Source organism: Sciurus vulgaris (genome assembly GCF_902686455.1).
Source record: "Sciurus vulgaris genome assembly, chromosome: 8".
Classification (NCBI taxonomy): domain Eukaryota; kingdom Metazoa; phylum Chordata; class Mammalia; order Rodentia; family Sciuridae; genus Sciurus; species Sciurus vulgaris.
Genome location: NC_136468.1, coordinates 79,609,900 through 79,635,087, shown reverse-complemented (window position 1 = coordinate 79,635,087; position 25,188 = coordinate 79,609,900). Strand labels below are relative to the sequence as shown.

Here is a 25,188-nt window from a genome sequence, read left to right as displayed (position 1 = left end):
GACAAAACAGAGTGAAGTCCAAATGTTACCTCCCAAATAGTGAGATCTTATTAATGGTGGAAATAAAAAAGCCTCAAGACACTTACTGAGTAAGTGAGTGAGGCTGCTGGGGCCTGGGCCTGTCGTCAGTCTGTTCCCATTGATGTCATTCCCATTTCTCTGACCATTGTATAATTTAAAACTCACTTGGTCAGTGTTTCTCGGCTTGATTACAACAGTTCCCAGGCTGTGAGGAGTTAAGCCAAAGAAGTTTTCATTAATTTTCCTTCTCCCTAAAGACTTTAGGCTTGCTGTTTCAAAGAAAGCTAGATCCCACAATGAGCCAACTATTTGGTGAGAAGTTTCTCCTCTGGGAGAGAGCCGTTAGCGGAGATTCCAGCCTTTCAAATGTCAAATGTTACTCATTCCCGCTTTGGCTCTGGTGAGTATGTGTAGTTCTTCTCTTTTATTTTAATTTGAGAATGTTTGCTTCCACTGGTAGCTCAGGGAACTTTTACTCACTGTTTGAAATCTAACCCTGGAACACAAAAGTATGACTAATCCTACTTACTGGAATTTCAGTGTTTTCATCAAGCCTGCAGTTTCCATTTCCAATTTTATATAATAAGGGCAGAATCCCAACTGGCAAACATACTCCTTTTCTTTTTGGTTGATGTGCATCAAAATATCTACTGTGTTATCAAAAGGAAAGTTCCATGATGGCAGATTTTGCAACTGAAAGGAAACTTGTCTTTGAGATTATTTGGAGAGAAGATAGTTCATGAAATCAGACCCCGGCCAAGACATTCACTTAAGGGAGCACTTCTTTTGAACCTTTCAGCTGCTTTTCATCTTCCATAGAGAAAGGATATTAGGTTATCTCCAAGAGGAATGGTATATACAGTGGAGTCATAGCCAAGGGAAAGGTTTGAGAGCAACTGACAAATACTCATGCCATTGTAGTGACTTGGTTAAGCAATCATTGTGGTGCCCTTTGGAAAGATGAAAGAGATCAGCTAACCAAAACCAAGTTTTTGTCTTCTATGGCAGTCCTTTATTACTTTCTTATGGCATTAGAGTTCCAAATATGGATTTCTGGAATCCTGTTGGGAAGAACTCTGATGAGGAAGTTCTAGTGAATTGGGTTCAGACTTACTCATCAGATAATTCTTTTAAGGCAAGATCTGACAGGCTTAAAGGGAAATATAGATATTCACTTGGAATACCTTAAAAGAGAGCCCCAAACCCTGCTGCTCAAAAACATTCATCTGGAGAATTAAAAACATAGATAATTAAGGTCCATTTCCAGAGTTTCTGGTTCAGTGGATCAATGTATTTACTTTTTTTTTTTTCTTTCAGATTATTCTGGGTGTAGTCATGACTGGTGATTTCTGGTTTCAATGCCTGTTTATAACTGCAACAACAAAGAAATTCTTCTGAATTATTTGATCAAATGTGTAGGATCTGTTGAGTTTGGCATGAAAAGGCAAAACTCTTTGCTTTTTGTTTATAATCTATAGAACAACCCTAAATATGTTGTTTGTATGGCTTCTTTGTCTTCTCACTGGTTGGCATGCTTTTGGGTTAAATGACAAGCAGTCAGCTGGAATTTTTCTTGAAAAAAATAGTGTCCTAGACCCAGAGAATACGTTCATTTTCTCGGTACCTACTGATTCACAGTCTTAGGGAGTTCTGACTTCCATTCTAACATAAGCCTCATGGTTGAGTTTGAAAAGCCACTAAATTTTGAGAATTACTGAGTTGTACCAGTGGTGTAGAGTATTGACTGGCACTGTATACTAATTGAAGTGTAATCGCCTATACATAAATCATGCTAACTTAATTAAAATTGTTACCACTATTCATTTCACTAGTTCAGGATTAGGCTTTGAATTTGATCAACATATATTTAGTAGTGTTCCTGAGTCCTGTGAAGAGAGGCAGGAGAGAACTTTGACACCTGGAGTATGTAGAAACTTTTAGATGGAGCTTGAGGTGAATCTTGAAGCATGGGTAGGATCTGCATGGGTAGTGGCAGTAGGGTGCAGAGCATTCCAGGTGAGGGCAAAATCAATGAAGTGATTAAGACAGGAGCTAGAATTCTATGCTAGTAGGACGGTGTGTTAACAGAACAAAGCTTATGGTGTGGGAAGTAATGGAATCTAAAATTGTGCAGAGTGGATAGGGTCTGGGAAGTTGCTTGAAGTTACAAGAAATCAGGAACCATTACAACATTTTTGTGTGTGCACAGGTGTAAGGTAACAACATAGGGTGTGAAGAAATTTGGGAAGCAAAGCTGGGGCGATCAGAACAGTGAGGCAAACAAATCTGATCTTGGGTAGTGGCTGGGGACTGAGGGGGAAGTAGCCTAAATGAAAACTTACCTCTGCAGATTATTCAGAAATTTTTTGTTCATAGCTGGGCACTAGGAATATGGCATTGAATAAAGCTAGACACGATCTTGGGTCTTACGGAGGCTCACCTCAAAATGAGATCTCAATATATGAAAAAAGGGATTATAGAATACATACCAACCCATTGTGCTCATCAACCCTGGGAATAACCAGAGACTTGCTAGAATCAAAGTCTTCAGACTGTTAGGTTCCACACTGAGCTTCTTCATATCCTTAAACACAAACATGAAACTGAAAGGTGTACAACTCTAAACATTACAGACATGGAATTTAGCTCCTAAGGCCAAAGGACGATGTCATAGTTTTTGTTGTGTTTTGTTTGTTTTCTAACAGTCCAGGAACTTTTTCTCAGAAGATCTACCCGATTTTTTCTTGTAATTTTCTTCCATTCTCTTTGGAAACTCCCAGAGATTGTAATTTTCTTAAGATCAGGAATTTCTTAGTTTAAGTCTTTCTCCAATCAATTGTTAAAGAATGGCTTCAATTGTTACTATGAATGATAATAGGAGAAAGGTAATTTGTCTCTCATATTCCAATTGCAGTTATGGCATACTTTCAAATACAATGCATACATTAATGATTTTTCCTTAATGAACAATGAAAGCTTCTATTTCATTACAAAAATCTTTTGACTAAGTGGCAGTTGGAGATTGGACTTTGTGCTCATACTTAAGTTAATTGCATCTCATGTTAATATTGTCTTAGTGGGGGCAGTTAAGTAGGATTATGACTGGTTATAGTATGTTTTCCTAATTCTTCTATGAACTGCAATTCCTCCTTCCTCATATGTCTGATCTTCCACAGAAGAGGGGTGCCAGGAGAGTTTTTGGTAGTATTCATCTTAATTTAGACATCATCATCATCTCCCCTTGAAGGCAGAGCCACTGGAAATGTCAGCAGCTTTCTGAAAGATTCATTTCCACGGTGGTCTTTCAACCCCACCATTCAACCCCTGGGCTGCAGAAGCCTTGAATGCTGTTTATAATTCCCAAAGATAGAACTTGAAAGACTCAATGGAGAGGGTTTAGACACTATGCGTCATGTGCCTCTTGGTGGAACAGGCTGGGACAAAATGGAGAGCTATAGGGCCTATAGGCAGGGGGAATGTATGAATAGGTTGCATGACAACAGTGCAGATGGATTTCTTTAGATGTTTCATGAATACCTTCTTTTACTGAACAAACAAGTTTGCTCTGCTGGGATCCCCACCTAAAGATTGGAGTGGAAGGAAGAAACCAGGTTCCCTTCTCCTTACCTTCCTTATGGCATTCTTTGAAGTGCTTCTTATCTCACCCAGCAACAACTGGCCTGCATAGGCACTGCAGGGAGTTTATCCCAACATCCACAGTTGGGCCACATTGTCAAGTGGAATTCAAACATACGAGTAGAAGGAAAATGCTATTTACCAGTCCTCAAGGATGTCTGACCTAAACTTACAGCTGTGCTCCCCTTTAATCTGAAGAATAATCTCATCAACTTCAATAAATACTTTGATATTTTTGAAAGGAAATGACAAATTTTTCGTGGTGAGAAACTCTGAAATATAAGCATCTCTATGAATAATGTAATGCATTTCATTCTTTTCTTTCTCAATGGAATGTTTAAAAGCTAGATAACAGGGCATTAGAATATTAATTCATGTTTTGGGTTTGGTTTCATAGCTCTACATCTGGTATTGATTATGGGTTCACCTGAGGTTTAGTTTATGTTTTTAATGAGACAGTTTCTTGTTTGAAAAATCATTTGAGAGATTGATTCTTCACACTGAGTTCCCTTTTCCCTGGGCAGTTCTCTGATCATCAGATATTTGGCGTTTTTCTTTCCAGTGCCAGAAACTCCCACCAGATGTCATTGTAAGGCAGATTTGTTTAGTAAAGCTTTTTTTTTTTTTGTTTTAAATTTTTTTAGAATAGCAAATAGTGTTTCACATAATAGTGATGTGTGTGTTGGGTACTGGATTTAATTCATTCTATTCTCTCCAGGATAGGGATTGTTATAAAGATATAAAGAGACTCCTGGGATTCCTGCCTGACATGCTGTAATGTGGGAGAATAGCTCACCCTCAATATGAATCAAGAGAACAAAGAACTGAGGTCTTGCTCCTAAGCATTTCCTGGGCTACTCCTAGGCCTACTCAGATCAGCACAAGGCATGGGACTCTGCTCTGAATGGGGCAGAAGAGGCTTAGGGAGGAGATAGCTACATAGACACATAAGGACCACATGAGACAGCTGGGATTTCCAATAAGACAGCTCTGCTTATTCTAGAACCCCTGCCCTTAGTACTGCAGGGAAAATAAGAATGAGCATCCAAACATGTGCCCTTACGTCACCCAAAGGAACACATGGAGCTGGTCCTTATCTACAAAGAAGGGAAAGCTACCCTGGAACTCCCTAGCTTATTTTATGGATATCAAATTCATCTTCTGCTCCTCCACACCTCCCTGCCCCCAGGAAAGGCCTGGGCACCTCCATTTATTTGCTACAAATATAAGTGAAAGTCAAAGTAAATTCTCATTAGTTTCCATGTAGACCTACATTGATACGTTTTTGTCCCCTATGAAGATCTCATTCTGTTACTCTTTAGTATTGTAGGAGCTTATCAGTCCCTTATCATTTTTCCATTGCTTGATTAGATTTTTTAAATTAATATCCACTGCTCAAGAAGAGGAGATATAGAGAGACTTGGGACCAACTCAAAGCAGCCGGTTGAGTGTCTCCCATTGGGGAGGCGTCCCGGACGGGGTGGTAGCCCCAAAAGCAGGGAACTTTGTGAAGTAGAGCTGCTGGCGAGACGCCCCTCCCCCCGCTGGAGCAGTGAACGCGGACAACTGGGAGCATTGGAGAGGTGGCTGCTCACCACAGCGCTTGGACTCGGCGCAACCCACCGGGCTCTGGGAGGCTGCCAAAGGAGAGGGTGCGCGGTGAGCTGTTTGGACTGAAAGCGACCACCCCTGAACACAGGGGGCTGCCCAGAGGAGAAGGAGAAATACGGGCTCAGCACGGCGCTTGGACTTGGAGCAGCTGCGCCAGGGCTCCCGGCGGCTATCTGGAGGAGCAGCGTGGACTCAGGACTCAAGAAGAGGAGATATTGAGAGACTTGGGACCAACTCAAAGCAGCCAGGTGAGTGTCTCCCATTGGGGAGGAGTCCCAGATGGGGCAGTAGTCCCCGAACGCAGGGAACTTTGTGAAGTAGAGCTGCTGGAGAGACGCCCCTCCCCCCGCTGGAGCAGTGAACGCGGACAACTGGGAGCATTGGAGAGGTGGCTGCTCACCACAGCGCTTGCACTCCGCGCAACCCACCCAGGCTCTGGGAGGCTGCCCAAAGGAGAGGGTGCTCAGTGAGCTGTTTGGACTGAAAGCGACCACCCCTGAACACAGGGGGCTGCCCAGAGGAGAAGGAGAAATACGGGCTCGGCACAGCGCTTGGACTTGGAGCAGCTGCGCCAGGGCTCTGGGCGGCTATCCGGTGGAGCAGCGTGGTGAGTGGTTTGGTCCCAGAGCATCCGCTCCTGAACACAGGGGGGTTGTCTGGAGAAGGAGGAGGAGCCCGGTGGGGTGCTTGGGCTCGAAGTGACTGCACCAGGGCTACGGGTGGAAGTCGGGATGAGAAGGTGCACAGTGAGTTCCTGGGAACGCACCAGATCTCTGGGTGACTGCCTGGTGGAGAAGGAGGTGCGTGGTGGGTCACTTGGACTTAGAGCGACCGCACAGAACACCAGGTGGCTGCCAGAGGAAAAGGCGTGTGGCGGGTCACTGGGACTCAGAGTGATCGTAAGGGGCTCCAGGTGGCTGCTCAGAGGACGGGCCGCATAGCCAGGCGAAAAGTGCAGAGCAGGGTCCCAGGGCCTAGGAGGCTTCTTGGTGGAAGAGCCCCACAGACAAACTGAGGGGCGGAGTGAAAGCTCCAGGACTGCAGGCATCTTCTCTGAGGAGAGGCAGCCTAAGGAGATTCGTCTGCGAAGGGCGAGGCTTCCAGGCCCAGGAGGTAGGTCCGGGTCCCTGGGAACATTGCAGAAGAAGGCTGCCCAGCCCAGGCGGTAGTTGTGAATTGAATGGAACCTCTGGGAGGGAAACCGACCAGCGAGACCTCCCCACTGGGTGAGTCCTCCCTGTCGGGTGAGGTTCTCCCAAAGGACTGTAAAATCAGAGACACAGGCCCAAACTGGCCTTGCATCAGCCCACATCCTACTTCCCCTTTGGATGATCATTCATCAGCAAGTGAAGGTACCTCTGCCCACTAGCAGGGAATATACCCCACCGGAAGGCCACCACCCCTAGGGAGTCAGCTTCCTTGTGGAGCACCGCATTATCAACTTCCTCCATGACTTCAGGCTACTGAAGGCTAAGAGGGGATATACTAGAAATCTTCAGGGATATTATAAGACAATAGAGGAGATCTGCAATATCACAGCGGTCAACTGATACCTGAACAATATGAGAAAACAAGGAAAGAAAATGCTGCAAACAAATCTAGATGTTACATCAATGAAACCCAACGACAGCATGGCAGAAGAAATGACAGAAAGGGAGTTCAGAATGTACATAATTAAAACGATCAGGGAAGCAAATGACGAGATGCAAGAGCAAATGCAGGCACTGAATGATCACACCAATTGACAGTTAAAAGAGCAAATACAGGAAGCAAAAGATCACTTCAATAAAGAGTTAGAGATATTGAAAAAAAACCAAACAGAAATCCTTGAAATGAAGGAAACAATAAACCAAATTAAGAACTCCATAGAAAGCATAACCAATAGGATAGAACACCTGGAAGACAGAACATCAGACACTGAAGATAAAATATTTAACCTTGAAAACAAAGTTGAACAAACAGAGAAGATGGTAAGAAATCATGAACAGAATCTCCAAGAACTATGGGATATCATGAAAAGGCCAAATTTAAGAATTATTGGAATTGAGGAAGGCTTAGAGAAACAGACCAAAGGAATGAACAATCTATTCAATGAAATACTATCAGAAAATTTCCCAAATCTGAAGAATGAAATGGAAGATCAAGTACAAGAGGCTTATAGGACTCCAAATATACAAAATTACAACAGACCCACACCAAGGCACATTATAATGAAAATGCCCAACATACAAAATAAAGACAGAATTTTAAAGGCCGCAAGAGAGAGGAATCAAATTACATTCAGGGGGAAACCAATACGGATATCAGCAGATTTTTCAATCCAGACCCTAAAAGCTAGAAGGGCCTGGAACAACATTTTTCAAGCCCTGAAAGAAAATGGATGCCAACCAAGAATCTTATACCCAGCAAAACTTACCTTCAAATTTGATGATGAAATAAAATCCTTCCATGATAAACAAAAGCTAAAAGAATTTACAAAAAGAAAGCCAGCATTACAGAACATTCTCAGCAAAATATTCCATGAGGAAGAGATGAAAAACAAAGAATCAAATCAACAATGGGAGGAACTATCCCAAAGGAATTGTCAAATAAAGGAAGAACCAAGTCGTCTCAAAATAAATAAATAAATAAATAAAATGAACCAAATGACCAGAAATACTAATCATATCTCAATAATAAACCTGAATATTAATGGCCTGAACTCATCAATCAAAAGACATAGACAGGCAGATCGGATCAAAAAGAAAGATCCAACAATATGTTGCCTGCAAGAGACTCACCTCGTAGAAAGAGATACCCATAGACTAAAGGTGAAAGGATGGGCAAAACATACCATGCACATGGACTCAGCAAAAAAGCTGGGGTATCCATCCTCATTTCAGATAATGTGGACTTCAAGTCAAAACTAGTCAGAAAGAATAAAGAAGGACATTACGTACTGCTTAAGGGAACCATAAATCAGCAAGACATAACAATCATAAACATCTATGCCCCAAACAGTGGCTCATCCATGTATGTCAAACAAATCCTTCTCAATTTCAGAAACCAAATAGACCATAACACAATAATACTAGGTGATTTTAACACGCCTCTCTCACCAATGGACAGATCTTCCAAACAAAAATTGAACAAAGAAACCATAGATCTCAATAACACAATCAATAATTTAGACTTAATGGACATTTATAGAATATACCATCCAACCAAGAGCGAATACACTTTCTTCTCAGCAGCACATGGATCCTTCTCTAAAATAGACCATATATTATGCCACAAAGCTAATGTAAGCAAATACAAGAAGATAGAGACACTACTTTGTATTCTATCAGATCATAATGGATTGAAGTTAGAAATAAATGAAAGAGTAAAAAACAGAATCTACTCCAACACCTGGAGATTAAACAATATGCTATTACATGATGAATGGATAACAGAAGATATTAGGAAGGAAATTAAAAAATTCTTAGAGGTAAATGAGAACAAAGAAACATCATATCAAAATCTTTGGGACACTATGAAAGCAGTACTTAGAGGAAAATTTATTTCATGGAGCGCATTCAATAAAAGAAGTAAAAATCAACAAATAAACGACCTAACACTACAGCTCAAAGCCCTAGAAAAAGAGGAACACACCAACACCAAAAGTAGTAGAAGACAGGAAATAGTTAAACTCAGAGCTGAAATCAATGAAATTGAAACAAAAGAAACAATACAAAAAATTGACAAAATAAATAGTTGGTTCTTTGAAAAAATAAACAAAATTGATAAACCCTTAACCACTCTAACAAAGAGAAGACGAGAGAAAACCCAAATCACTAAAATTCGGAATGAACAAGGAAATATTACAACAGACACGATTGAAATACAAAACATAATTAGAAGCTATTTTGAAAATCTATACTCCAACAAAATAGAAAATTTTGAAGACATCAACAGGTTTCTAGAGACATATGAATTGCCTAAATTGAACGAGGAGGACATACACAATTTAAATAGAACAATTTCAAGTAATGAAGTAGAAGAGGTCATCAAAAGCCTACCAACAAAGAAAAGTCCAGGACCAGATGGGTTCTCAGCTGAGTTCTACAAAACCTTTAAAGAAGAGCTCATTCCAATACTTCTCAAAGTATTCCATGAAATAGAAGAGGAGGGTACCCTCCCAAACTCATTCTATGAAACCAATATTACCCTGATCCCCAAGCCAGACAGAGACAAATCGAGGAAAGAAAATTTCAGACCGATATCATTAATGAACATTGATGCAAAAATTCTCAATAAAATTTTAGCAAATCGCATCCAAAAATATATTAAAAACATAGTACACCACGATCAAGTGGGTTTTATCCCAGGGATGCAAGGTTGGTTCAATATCTGGAAATCAATAAATGTAATTCACCATATCAATAGACTTAAAGTCAAGAATCACATGATTATTTCAATAGATGCAGAAAAAGCATTTGATAAAATACAACACCTAGAAAACACTAGAAAAAATAGGGATAGTGGGAACATTTCTTAACATTGTAAAGGCCATCTATGCTAAGCCCATGGCTAATATCATTCTAAATGGTGAAAAACTGAAAGCATTCCCCCTAAAAACTGGAACAAGACAGGGATGCCCTCTTTCACCACTCCTATTCAATATCATTCTTGAGACTCTAGCCAGAGCAATTAGACAGACCAAGGATATTAAAGGAATATGAATAGGAAAAGAAGAACTCAAACTATCCCTATTTGTGGATGATATGATTATATACTTAGAGGAACCAGGAAATTCCACCAGAAAACTGTTAGAACTCATAAGTGAATTCAGTAAAGTAGCAGGTTACAAGATCAATGCTCATAAATCCAATGCATTTTTATACATAAGTGATGAATCCTCAGAAAGAGAAAGAAAACTACTTCATTCACGATAGCATCGAAAAAAATAAAATACTTGGGAATCAATCTCATAAAAGAGGTGAAAGACCTCTACAATAACTACAGAACACTAAAGAAAGATATTAAAGAAAACCTTAGAAGTTGGAAAGATCTCCCATGTTCTTGGAGAGGTAGAATTAATATTGTCAAAATGGCCATACTACCAAAAGTGCTATACAGATTCAATGCAATTCCAATTAAAATCCCAATGACGTACCTTACAGAAATAGAGCAAGCAATCATGAAATTCATCTGGAAGAATAAGAAACCCAGAATAGCTAAAGCAATCCTTCGCAGGAAAAATGAAGCAGGGGGTATCGCAATACCCGAACTTCAACTTTATTACAAAGCAATAGTAACAAAGACGGCATGGTACTGGTACCAAAATAGACAGGTAGATCAATGGTACAGAATAGAGGACATGGACACAAACCCAAATAAATACAACTTTCTAATACTAGACAAAGGCGCCAAAAATATGCAATGGAGAAAAGATAGCCTCTTCAACAAATGGTGCTGGGAGAATTGGAAATCCATATGCAACAGAATGAAACTAAACCCATATCTTTCACCCTGCACAAAACTCAACTCAAAATGGATTAAGAGACTCTGCAGATTATAGAAGAAAAAGTAGGTCCCGATCTTCAACATGTCGGCCTAGGACCAGACTTCCTCAACAGGACTCCCATAGCACAAGAAATAAAAGCAAGAATCAATAACTGGGATAGATTCAAACTAAAAAGCTTTCTCTCAGCAAAGGAAACTATCAGTAATGTGAAGAAAGAGCCTACAGAATGGGAGAATATCTTTGCCAATCATACTTCAGATAGAGCACTAATCTCCAGAATCTACAAAGAACTCAAAAAACTCTACACCAACAATACAAATAACCCAATCAAATGGGCTAAGGAAATGAACAGACACTTCACAGAAGAAGATGTACAAGCAATCAACAAACATATGAAAAAATGTTCAACATCTCTAGTAATAAGAGAAATGCAAATCAAAACCACCCTAAGATTCCATCTCACCCCAATTAGAATGGCGATTATCAAGAATATGAGCAACAACAGGTGTTGGCGAGGATGTGGGGAGAAAGGTACACTCATACATTGCGGTGGGGCTGCAAATTAGTGCAGCCACTCTGGAAAGCAGTGTGGAGATTCCTTAGAAAACTTGGAATGGAACCACCATTTGACCCAGCTATCCCACTCCTTGGCCTATACCCAAAGGATTTAAAATCTGCATACTACAGAGATACAGCCACATCAATGTTCATAGCTGCTCAATTCACAATAGCCAGATTGTGGAACCAACCTAGATGTCCTTCAATTGATGAGTGTATAAAGAAACTGTGGTATATATATACAATGGAATATTACTCTGCCATAAAGAATGATAAAATTATGGCATTTGCAGGCAAATGGATGAAATTGGAGACCATCATGCTAAGTGAGATAAGCCAATCTCAAAAAATTAAAGGACGAATGATCTCGCTGATAAGTGGATGATGACACATAAGGGGGAGGGTGGGGGGAGTTAGTGTTAGGGTTAGGGTTAGGGTTAGAGTTAGGGAGGGGGACAAGAATGGAGGAAGAAAGGACTGTTTAGAGGGAAAAGAAAGGTGGGAGGGGTGGGGGGGAAGGGTAAAAGTAATAGAATGAATCAAACAACATTATCATATGTAAATTTGATTATACAAATGGTATGCCTTTAACCCACGTACAAACAGACAAACAACATGTATCCCATTTGTTTACAATAAATAAAAAAAGAAAAAAAATAAATAAAAAAAATAAAAATACAAAAAAAAAAATTAATATCCACTGAGGAAGCCTCATCCCCCAAACCAGAACTATACCTTGTATAATAGAGGGTTAATCAAAATACTAGTCTCTTGGGAATTTTTGATATACTGTATATGGATGTCAACTATGTTATAAAACTAAAGAGCCACAGTCCATCAAAGGTGGTGGGTGAACACGAAGAGACTAGTGGGAAGACATTCGCTTATTTGCAACAGGATAGCTAGCACTGATCATTTAAAACCTAGACCTATATGCACCACTCCTAGGCATTTTTTAAAAACTTTTTTTAGTATAGATGGACACAATATCTTTATCTTATTTATTTATTTTTATGTGGTGCTGAGGACCCAACCCAGGAACTCAGGCATGCTAGGCAAATGCTCTACCACTGAGCCACAACTCCAGTCCTGCTCCTAGGCATTTTACATGAATGCTGTTTTTCCCCAAGCATTAGTTCTTGTGAAGGAAAATAGTGCAGTGTGAACATAGTGTGAGGAAATAATGATCAGAATAAGCATGTCCTGCAGTCAATAGGTCAAGTGGAAAAAGCAGATCTCAATTGTCATTCATTTTCCATCAGAGAAATTTAATTAGAGTGGGCGTATGTAATTCCTATTTCAAAGAAAGCAACATTTTCTGAAAGGATAAGAAGAATCACTCCTGTGTAACTTAGAGACTTTTCCACTGCTGAGTTTAAGCATCTGGGGAGAATTCCCCATGCAACTCTAAGTGCATCTGAAACTGGAATTGATCTTTGAGCTTTGCAGGCATAGGCCAAGATTCTGACAATTCCCTTTCTGTCAGTGGGATATTGTTTTGGGGGTGAGATCTTACATAACCTTGGCAGAGAGCACCCTCATTTTCTGCTTCTGGGTGAGTGACTGGAGCTGAACTGTTGGTGTTCCTGGACTTTGTTCCAATTTCAAAATGTAATGACTTTAGACAGCCTGGGGTGGGGAAAAAACATAAGCTTTAAAAAATGTTATTTTGAAAAAAATTAAAAACTTTGTTTTAATAGTCAGGGGGCTTTGAGGTACTGGGAAGAGAGATGGATTGGGTGTTGGGATTTGGGGTTCTTACCCCACTTCTGGTCCTATGAGGGATCTTGGCTGTGACATTTTAATCAGTCCTCTTTCTTCAAGAACAGACTTTTAAAACTCTGTTGAGAATACTTAAACCCTAGTTGCATTTTCTTTCTCAGGAATTCTCACCTCAGCAGTAATTTTTTTTTTTTTTTTTTTTGTACCAGTAATTGAACCCAGAGGCACTTAACCACTGAACCACACCTCTAGCACTATTTTTATTTTTTAATTTTGTAACAGGTTCTTGCTAAGTTGCTTAGGGCCTTACCACTTTGCTGAGACTGGCTTTGAACTTGCCATCTTCTATCTCAGCCTCCAGAGCCACTGGGATTACAGTACAGGTGTGTGCCATTGTGCCTGGCTCCCCAGGGTTTTTGAAGTTTGTTTTGGGGGGAAAACATTAAAATGGAATAACATCTAAACTCGGTGGGTATGTTACATTTTGGATACTGATTCTATTTGTATACTTGTAATCCACTTTGTTGATGAAGAAAGTGGAGGTAAAGCCTGCTTAAATATTTAGAATGCAGCCTAAAAACTGCATAATTCAGGTGATAAGAGAGCCCCAAGCAGTCTAAATTTTGATTCTGTTCTTCCTTAATCTCTAAGAGATCCTCTGTTTCGATTGAATAGGACTTTTGCCATGTGGTTCTAATATGGTTGAAAAGATGCCACAGGCTGCAGCTGACCATACTGCTCTGTCTCTCAAGGAAGGCTTAATAGATTCTTATTTTTAAACTTAAAATACTATACTTTCAAGAAAGGAGCAAGCAGTAGGTTCTCAGGGCACGATGCAGTGGAGGCTCAAGATGAATCCATGTATGTTTTTCTTTTGACCTTCAGGGTGGAAGGCAGCTTGGTACCATCTTCCGCAAATACAATTTCTGCTACATTCATTTAGAAAAGGTAAAAAATCTAGACCTCAACAGCAGCAAGGCACCATCACAACCATGGGAACCACGACAGATACTCACTTGTAGGTGCTGGACTCCCTGAGCTCCGTATCCCATGGACATGATTGCCTTTACTTCTCACAAGTTCTCGTGAAGTTCAGCTGATGATGAGTCACATTCAACAGATGAGGACATTGAAGCTTTGAGAGATTAATCTGTTCAAAACCTAAAACCACCAATCATTTTGTCTTTTTGAAGTATTTAATCTACATTTTCCCAAACACATTATCTTTCTCTTGCCTTCTCTTACCCTCCTCCCTCTCTCTCATTTTTTGTTTGGGTCTTTTCTTTTAAATGGCTGCAGCTGTGAAGTCAGACCAGGTCCTCTGATTTCCTGATTTTCATGGAACTTTATGCAGATGAAGGGAGTTTAGAAATAGAATATCAAAGCAAAACTTTAACATATACAATTTAATGTGATCCAGTACATGATTTTGAGCATTAGTAGACATTTTCTCCTACTGACTAGGTTTTTACAGAGTTTACTAAAAGAAAATTCCATATGGGAAACTTCACATTTACTCAAAAAATAAATGATGAAGTAGTTGTTGATTATTAATTTTGCAAAACTATTTTTGTTTAAAAATAATAATAATAGGAAACTTTTTAACTAGACATTCCCTTAACCCATTTGCTATTATGTGAATGAATGTAGAATCTTAGAGTTTGGTGGAAAAAAGAAAATGCATCTTTTTATTGGGAGTGGGGAGCATTGTATACATGTGAGGATGTGGGATATATGGGCACTCTGTATTTTCCACTTGATTTTGCTGTGAACCTAAAATTACTCCAAAACAAAACTCTAGTTCAGTGTAATGGCTTGGGATGCTGAGGCAGGAGGATCACAAGTTCAAGGCCAGTCTCAGCAACTTAGTGAGACCCTAAACAATTCGGTGAGACCGTTTCAAAATTTAAAAAAAAAATATTTTTAAAGAGGGCTGGGGATGTGGCTCAGTGGTTAAGGGTCCCTGGGTTCAATCCTGGGTTAAAAAAAAAAAGTTATTAATTTAAAAAAGGGAATTGTTTAGCTCTGTGACTCACTATGTAATTTTGAAAAAAGTTTTCTCAGTCTTAATTTTCTTATTATGTAAAGTGAAGTTAATACTAGATTGTCTTTTTCTCTCTTGCCTCATGCATAATATGATGGTTCCTTTCCCTATATATTCCCTTTTGTCACACTTGAGGGACATGGTGAGCTGATATCAGAACAAAACCATATCCAAGTATTCTTCCTCCTTGTCTGATGCGTTTTCCATAATCCCACACATTTACTGGAAGCCCAGCCTGGCATGCACTCAGACATGTCTGCACAGGTGGTAGCTTGCATGGGGGTTGCTCACCAAGTCACTTGATAGAACCCATTTGAAGATCATCCTTGGTAAAATATAGTGGGCACGTTTTTCAGGTCCTATTCAATTTCGCCATAATCATTTTTCATGGCTGGAAGCTGTGAAGAGGTCTAGAATCTAGGAAGCCTAATAGGAGCAAAGGCTGCCATTCATCAGAGAGCCTCCCTGGGCTGAGGACAGTGCGCCTTGCATGCTACTGGTTTTGATAGGTGAAGTGCTATGCATGTTAGTCATGGATGAACCACTTCTAGAAAAGGATAACTCAGGGTAAATCCTGGAGAGTGTAATTACTTAACTGCTGAATGATTTCTTCTAATTCCTCCTAACTTGATTATTTTGATTCTCCAAATCACAAGCACATCTACCCTACGAAATAGAGGTTTTAGCCTTCTGGTTTCAAGAATGGCTGATGGATACCTTAGGCCTGCTCCTTAGAAAATGCACACACATGTACACACAGCCACCTTCACGAAATGTCCCAATTCAGTTTCAGGTAGCTAACTGCTACTGTTCAAAAAGCATAGCCATCAAGAGCTAAAAGAGAGGATTTTAAATGTACTGTCTACAAAGAAATTATAAATATTTGAAGTGAGGATTATGCTAATTATTCTGATGTGATTATTTCACAATGTATACATGTATTGAATAAATATATAGACTTGTTATTTGCCCATTAAAAAGAAAATAAGAAAAAAACCTCAAATGCACAGAGGAAGCAAAAGTAATATTGATAGAAAAATAAAGTGAAATATTGAGCAATTCTCTCTCTCTTTTGAAAAATGAGAACCCCTTTTTCAACTTTATTGTGGTATAATGAACAAACATCACAGTGAAATTGTATATATTTAAGGTGAACAACTTGATATTTTGATATACATATACATTGTGAAATGATGGGCTACAGTCAAGTTAATTAACATGTCTATGACCTCACGTATTTATTTATTGTGCTAAGGATACTTGAGATGCATAAGTATACTAATATACAATTGTTAACTAATACAGAATCATAAGTACACAATAGAGAATCATTAACAAATATCATATTACTACTATAAATTAGATCCCCAGAACTTATTCATCTTCCTTAACTGAACCTTTGTACCCTTTAGATCACCAGCTTCCCATTTTCCTCTCTGTCTGTCCCTGGCAATCACCATTTTCTTTTCTGCTTCTGTAAGTTTGATTATTTTAGCTTCCACCTGTAAGTGAGATCAGATATTATTTGTTTTTCTTGGTCTGGTTTATTTCTCTTAATGCCCTCCAGCCTCATTCATGTTGTTGGAAAGAGCAGGATTTCCTTTTTCTTTGAAAGCGGAATATTCCTCTGTGTGTGTGTGTGTGTGTGTGTGTGTGTGTGGTGTACACCACATTCTCTTTACCCATTCATTCATGGATGGATATTGAAGTTTTCTTATCTATTGTGAACAGTGTTGCAATGAACATGGGAGTACAATTATATCGTTGAGATCCTGATTTTCTGTAGCTATATACACAGAAGTGGATTGTTGGATCAAAGGGCACTTCTGTTTTTAACTTTTTGAGGATTTGCCACTGTTTCCTCAAGGTCTGTACCACTTATGTTCCCACCCAGCAGTGTACAGGGCTTCCCTTTCCTCCATGTCTTCCCCACACTTATTTTCTGAAGTTTTGATAATAGTCATTCCAACAAGTGTGAGGTGACATCCAACTGTAGCTTTCCTTTTCCCCGACGATTACTGATGTTAATAATTTTGTCATGTACTTTTTTGGTCATTTCTATGTGTACTTTGGAAAAAGTGTCTGTCTGAGTACTTTGCCCATTTTTAAATCGGATTATTTTATTTTATTTTTTTCTGTTAAGTTGTTTTTCTGTTTTTGTTATGACAAAATACCTGCGACTAGGTAATCTGGAAGTTGGGAAATCCAAGATCAAAGTGCCAGCATTTGCTGAGGGCCTTCTTGCTGTGTCCTCACATGGCAAAAGGTGGAAGGAAAAAGAGATGAATGAAGCACCCTCACAGGGTAAAGGGTTAAAGAGCAATCTAGCCAAATGCTGCCAGTTTGGTCTTTTTTTTTTTTTTAATGAATGAAAGAGAAGCTCTCATGGCAAAGGAAGGGCCCTTTGAAGGACTCGCCTCTCAATACTATCACTTTGGTAACAGTTCAAGTTTAGAGGGGACACTTCAAACCAGAGCAGCCCCTACTACGGTATGAGTTTGCAAATGTTTTCTCCCATTCCATGCGGTGCCTTTTCACTCTGCACCAGTTTTCTTTGCTGTACAGAAGTTTTTAGTTTGATGCAATCCCCTTTCTGCATTTTTGCCTTTGTTGTCTGTGATTTTGGGTCAGATTCTAAAAATTATTGCCCAGTCCAATGTCAAGAAGATTTTTCCATGTTTTTTCAAATAGTTTTATGATTTCAGATCTTATGTTTGTCTTTAATAAATTTTAAGTTGGCTTTTGAATGTGAGGGTCCACATTCATTCTTCTGCAGGTATGCTCTCTAGCCCTCCCTTTTAGGATTCTTTGAAGTGTTACTACTGTTCACTCAGAACATTTACTTGAAGTTTAATAATCCCACTTATCTTTATTCCAATTTTTGTTTCTTCTTTTAATTCAAGTGTATTTAACATCTTAATTAAAATCGCATATATTAAAATATAGTGTGATCCTAATCATGTAAAACTCTATAGAGCTCTCTTTAAAGTAGCCCAGAGGTATCTGGAATTGACTCCATCAAAGATATGTGGGTTAGTTGTGGAGAAGGATATGTGTGATTTATCATAGTCTTTCTTTGTAATTTTCTGTGTAGAGGAAACCTGCTGAGCTCATGGCAGACAGGAAGCAGAGAGAGCAAGAAAGGAAGGGGCCAGAAACAAGATTCATTTTGAAGCCCAATTTGGAAGTGAGATGGCATCTTTTTTCTCTTGACCACTCCATGTAATTTGTTACCAGAATGCTAAACTTTTCTATTTTTCTCTGGTTATACTCACAAGTAAATAAGCTTTCCGAGGGCTGCTATTTTACCTCTTGTGTTTGTAACTTTCCCCAGTGCCTAGAGCTGTTCTAACCAGATACTGGGATTTCAGAAAACATCATTGGAAAAACTAAATGGATAATATTGAGCACCTTTCATAAGAAGTCTATGGTAGCAAGAAGAGTTAGGGAGCTGGGTGTATAGGTACGCACCTGTGATTCCAGCAACTCAGGTGGCTGAGGCAAGAGAACAGCAAGGGTGAGCCCAGCCTGGGCAACTTAGAGAAACTGTCTCAAAATAAAGTAGAAAATGTTGGGGATGCAGCTCAGGCTAGAGTGGCTTGCTTAGCATATGCAAAGACCTTGGTTCTAATTTCCTGTACTGCAAAAATAAGTAAATCAATAAGTAAGAAAAAAAGAAAAAGAAAAAAGGTAATCGTAAGAAGAGCATAAATGTTACTAGGTGGTCATCATGCCCTTTTACAGGAGCTCAGAACATCTGATAACTATTTAATTACTTTTTTTTTTCATGAGAAGCTTTATAGGGCCAGATATCAGGCTCAGCTGACAAGATTTTTGTTATGTAACTATCCTTGGTTGTTCCTAGTTTCAGTGCTGCTGATCATCGTAAGATGGGTGTGGATCACACTTACTTCCTCTTCAAAGGAACCCGAGGGGAAACAGTGACTCACGTTGCAGTGATACATGGGAATGACAACTCAGATCAACAGTGTCTAAGCAACTGGCTAGCCCTGTGGAGAGCTGCAGATGGAGTCAGGACGCATCTTTGTGAGCCCCTGCATCCAGGGTGGAGATACTTGAGCCAACTGATAGCAGTTCCCTGTGAAGCAGCTCTGACTTTGATGGGACCCCTGCTCCTTCTTTCCTTCTATCCTGTAGGCTCTAGGGTCTCAGTTTCCCTTTTCTCTGTAAATCTAAGATGGGCTATGGAGTAAAAATAAACCCCTATTATGGTTTGGATCTGGAATTTTCCCCATGGTCTCATGCGTTGAAAACATATTCTCAATGCATCCATGTTCAGAGGTGGGGCTTTTAGGAAAAGATCTGATCATGTGGACTTTAACCTCATGGGTGGATTAATCCATTTGATGGATTGATCATTTGAATGGACTATTGAGAGGTGAAGGAAATTGTAGGGAGTGGGATCTAGTTGGAGGAAGTTGGTCAGTAGGGGCCTCCCTGTGGGGACTGTATCTTGTTCCTAGCCCCTTCCTCTCTTGCTCTCTCTGCTTCCTGGTTGACATGAGCTCAGAAGCTTTCCTCTCCCAAACCCTTCTGCCACGATCTTCTGCCTGGCCTCTGTCCTGGAACATGGAGCTGGCTAGCCATGGACTGAGAACTCTGAAATCATGATCCAAAGTAAACCTTTCCTCCTCTGAGTTTTTGTGTCAGATATTTTGCTCACAGTGACAAAAAGCTGACTAATACATTCCTTTCCTTCCAACTATGTAGAACTAACTGTTCCTGTTCTATACTACTGTAGCATATGGACACAAGAAAATGTGCTAGTTCAAAGCTTGCCTCTCAAGTTAGACAAACTTGGGTTTGAAGGCTTTTTTAACATATAGTCTTACACAAAGTCACCCTGATTTCTAAAGCTTGTGTGTGTTCACATGTAATAGTACAACCATAAAAAGTAGACTTCCACATAAATCACTTAGCATGGTGTCAAGCAAACAGGAAGCACTGATATTGTTATAGTATTGTTTGTTTATGTACTTCATACTTGACCTCTTTCTGCTTTTCCAGGACAGAAATCTTCGTCATCTTTGTATTCTCCTTTGCCAAGCAATGTAACTGTGTGTGTGTGTGTGTGTAATGGCCTTTTTGGAGCTCTCATTTGCCTAAATGTATAGATAGAATTATTAGAATAATTATAAATAGTACTGTTAAAATCTGAATTAATTATATTGAAGATTTTCCCTCAGCATGATGAGAATTTTCTAAGTTTAATTATTCCTGGTTTCAAGAAATTTTGGCCTTCTTCAATCCCCAAGAAAGGAGACTCATATCCATGAACTAGGTAATACACATTCTTTGGGCCAGTTTTGGATTAAATTGATGGGAAAGGACCAAGTTCTTTGAAAAGCTGATCTCCTGGGGACATGAGGACTGGTGCAGTTTAGTTCATCACATGAACTGTGTTTTACCACATCCATCTCCTGGCCAGCCTTGTGGTTTTTTGTAGTAGGGAACTTGGGGGTAATAACAATGATACAAACTGGAAACCCAAGAAGGTGGGGTGGGAGAACCAGTTTTGAGAGGAAGAAAAGTTAGCTTTTGACTGCTTTCAGTTTTAGTGGTATTATATTTGGTGGATGTGTCCAGAAGATAGAGGAGATAATACTGTCGTGGAGGGAAAGGGTGGCTGACAGTGACCAGTGAGAAACCAGTGAGGATTGAGGAAAGCTACTGGAAGTTATCTGAAGGTGTTCAGAATTGTTCTTCCTGGATTTCTGTTCCTCTTGAGTGTACATGCTATGCTGTTTAGCTGACAAACAGGATTTGTAGTTTAGTTAGAATAGAGTTTGTTTTGATTCCAAAGATAAAATTGGGGAGGTGAGAATACATTAGCAGGGAGACCCACAATAGATCTCTATATCCATACATAAAACAGTGCCCACTGAAGCCATTTACCCACTTTTTCTTGTGACCAGCAGTTTGCCATGGAAGTTAGTTCCTGGGAATATAATTTCTTACCTTTATGAGTTCATTTTCATTTGTGCACAGAAGCATATTTAGCTACTTGAGAATTGAACTGGAAGCATTGGTGCAGACCATATGTTCCAAAGAGAAGATAAAAGGAGAAGGAGGTATAAAATTGCAGAGAGTGTAGCAAGCTCAAGACAAGATTTTAAGAAAAACAGGGAGCTAGTACAGAGAAGGAAACTGGAGGAAGAGAGATGGAAGATACTGGAAAAAACAATGACAAAGTAAGATCTAAGAGAAAATAAAAGTAGTAAGATATAAGATTGGGAGTTAGTGTGGAAAAAGATACCATTTTCCTGTGCTCTCTGAAGGAAAAATGAAATGACACCAGAAGAGTCAAAGTGGTTTTTAATGAACTGAATGTTTTAATTAATAGAAAAGAATTAATTCACATTATTGCTGTATATTTATATATCAATAAGGTTATCACTTATTAAATTACTACTATATACTAGGCATTGAATTTGATTTAATTTCCATGATAGTCTTCAAGTTAAGTATTGTTATTGCTAATAATTCCCAACTGAGGAATAGACTGAGGTTTAGAAGTGTTAAGTAATTTACTCAAGGTTACCCTGCAAATAATTGGACGGCTTGAGCACACATATCAGTACTCCTTCTCAACTTGCTTTTTTTGTGAGTTATAAACATTTTTGCAAATCTCATGAGAGCAGAAATTTCCCTTCTCTGATTAAAAAAAAAAAAAAAAAAAAATCCCAAGAACACACACACACCAGATGTTCCATGCAATTGAATGATATTTCCCTGAAACCATCTATGGACCCCTGTGGATGTGTTGACACGAGATTAAGAACAATGAGCCCATTTCTCTACAAAATAACATTTCAATATGTGTAAGCCTTCCAAACTGTCACAATGTGATGCTATGCGAAGAACGCTGTGGTTTCTCAAAACATTTCTGGTGCAACTTCACAATGGCATCAGAACTTGTTCACTGGCCACAGAAAAAATGCAGCCCCATTTATTTGTTTTCCTCAAACAATAATTTTGGTCCTGCTTTGTTCCTTATCCTTGTTTTCAAATAACTTTTGGCTATTTTTAAAATTGCAAATCAATTCTCAAAGGATTTCATCATTAAAGAAATCTAAAGAATGTGCAATAAGCTCAGAAAGATATCCTAAAGGGGCATTTTAGAAGGCATTATAACTAAGGTTAAAGGTTGGCAAGAAGAGACCATGGCCTCAAATTCAACCACATGGTAGCTACTTATGCTATGTGGACATAATTTTAATGATAGCAACTCGTATTTCACCATATAAAGCAAGCTTTATTATTTAGACAATATACTAAATTTTATTATATATGTAACCTGGTAAAATGTGTTGCTTCAAGATAGTTTTTGATTAGTGGAAATAGAACTTTGTCACTTAAAGGTACAATTTAGTGTCATTTTTACAAATCTGATCCTTCAGTGAACCTATGCAGAAATAGTACACATCTTAGTCATTGTCCCTTGGCTTTTCCTTCTTGGTTTTTTTTTTTTTTTTTTTTAATAATCCAGTTAATTTCCAATGCTTCTAAGAAGGCACTAAATAACTATACATAAAATAATGATTTTAAAAAATTGTTTCTTATGGCAGTTTTTGCAGAATCCTTTTTTTTACCCTAATGTCTGAAATAGGCCTATTTTAAAAATTAATTTTGTTTGGGGAATATCATGTTAGTTCTGTGCCATTGAGAATAGTTCTAGAACGGTTGAGCTTAATTTACTTTGGATGTTTATCAACTATATTGACTAGAAAATTGTTTCTTTTTGACTGCATATCCATATGGTGCTTGAGAAGCCAGGGACCCTAAACATTGGGCATGAAAGTCATTGAATAGAAGGTTCTTATTAAAATTTCCACAGTTGCATCTGTCTCTCGGCACACTTAGATGATGACTGACTTTGCTATGTGTGTTTATACCAATGTGACAGGGTCCCTTCTGGAATGAACTCTAGGGCTAAACGATGAGTACATTTTTCACTTTTCAGCAGATACATACTTAAAGTAATCATTATCATCTTTTTCTTTTTTTTAAATTGCCACACCACTGGTTTATAAGTTTTAACTGTCGGCCATTGATAATACTGGCTGTGGTACACATGAGTGAGTCTCAAGTTTAGTGATTCTCAAGTTTCTTTATAATTCTTTCACTTTCCTCCTCATGGAGGTAGTCATACTCATGTACTATGCTACTATCATTGACGGCCATTGGTTTAAGGGACAGAATCAATGTCCTGTTGCTCAGTGTAATTAGTGAAGTTTGATTCAATATGACCTTGGCAACTTGTAAGAAATGCTGAATGTCAAACCTTACCCCAGACATTCTAAAGCAGTATTTGCATTTTAACGCGGGAACTACATACAGATCAGTCTTAACAGCACTAGCTTAGATGGCTTCACATAGTTTGTGTAATACAGCCACACACCACATAATGGCATTTTGGCCAATGACAGACCACATATATGATGGTGGTCAAATCCGATTTTATCTCCTTGTGATTTCATAGCCATCTTAATTTGTGTAACACACTCTATGATGCTGGCACAATGGCCTAATCACCAAATGATGCATTTCACCCCATCATTAAGTAACATATGACCATATATAACAATTGAAGGAAATGCTTAGTTGCTGTATCTCGGTTGATGGATAGTGACCCCAAACAGCAAACAAACAAAATACCAGAAGCAGATTGAACAGACACAACAATTCCCTCTATGGCAAGAATAAATAGAAATACATAAAATGGTTAAATTTCAGATATTTGGCTTACTTTTAGCCTTTGGAACAGGTTGTTTTCCCGTTTTTCTAGGCTTTCACATTGAATTTGGGTTTCGTTTTGGCTTATGTGGTAAAGCTGACTAAAGCTCATCATTCAAACCAGGATTTGCTTCTCCTGGGAGCAAGATTTTGTGGTTTTATCCCATATGAAACCACAGTTCTTGTGAAGCAATCTAGTCATATCTCAAATCAGTAGCAAGGATTATAGATGAAACAAACTGTCCAAAAATGTATTGTAAACTCAAGATGGCAACCACAGGTCTGTGTCAAAACAAAAATGCTCCGCCTGAAAAGTAACATTCCACAGGAGACTGCAGAATCCCAGCAGATCCAGCTGGAGCCCCAGGTAGCTATTTCCTGAGTCACGATTTGGTGGGATGTTGGAAGGAATTTCCCTTTTTCCTTACTCTGCTGTGGGAGTGTAAATTGGCACAAGCATGTATCAATATCTTTCAAAAATGAAAAGTTGGAAATCTAGCAATTCTGATGTTAGAAATTCATTAAGATATACTCATCCATATGGATTAGTAAATGTCATGTCAGTTCTATGAAGAGATGGCTATAGCATCTATAGGAGGCAAAACCCTTTTGCTGGTTCCACAATGAGCACTCTTTTTCTCCCAGTTTGCTTAAAGTAACCCAAAAGCCTCTAGTAAACTAATCCCATTTTGGTTCAGTTTTCTCATTTGGATTAAAGGTTATGCTTCTCATACTCTTATCTGTGTAGACAACCTGTGTGAGAATGATTTCATCTGCTTGTATGAAATGCAGATTTCTGAGCCTGAATCATTATAATACCTATGAAGGAGAGATTATCTTCCTTTTACAGAGGAGGAAACTGGGTCTGTAGAAACATTCAGTATACACTTTAGTGAGAGGTAGAGTTGTGATTTGAATCTGGCTCTATTGATCTGAAATCCAAAGCCTGTTCTGTGACTTTTAGGTGCTAGCAAACTATGTGGACAGACAGGTGCAGACTCCTGCCCTTGTGAGTTTACATCCTAGCAGGGAGATCTTTTGATGATTTTTGTCACAAACCCTACATGGTTCTTTAAAGTGACTTTTTATGGGGAAAACTTTTGTAAATCCTTAATTTACTAACATGGAGTTAGTAGAAGATCTGTTTTTAAGGGTATTTTTTTTTTGAGTTATAGAAAAGAAATATTCTACTCTTTCACATTTACTGTGCATATTTTATGTGCTCAATGTGTAGTAGTCCTGGGGCTCCCCAGGAAACCAGGATGGATTCAGAGAACTTTATTAATTAGCTCACTTTTAAGTCCTTTCCCTCTCATTTTGCTAAGCTTCAGACTAAAATTTAGTTAATTAA

General features: G+C 38.9%; 1 long non-coding RNA gene across 1 annotated transcript in view; it reads left to right on the top strand.

Moving 5' to 3' along the window:
* Positions 1-318: 318 nt before the first annotated feature.
* The window catches only part of LOC306668489, a 196,284-nt gene continuing 171,414 nt past the window's right edge, over positions 319-25,188 (top strand). The window contains exon 1 of the long non-coding RNA XR_013765876.1: positions 319-421. This is a non-coding gene — a long non-coding RNA (uncharacterized lncRNA). The remainder of the gene's footprint in view (positions 422-25,188) is intronic.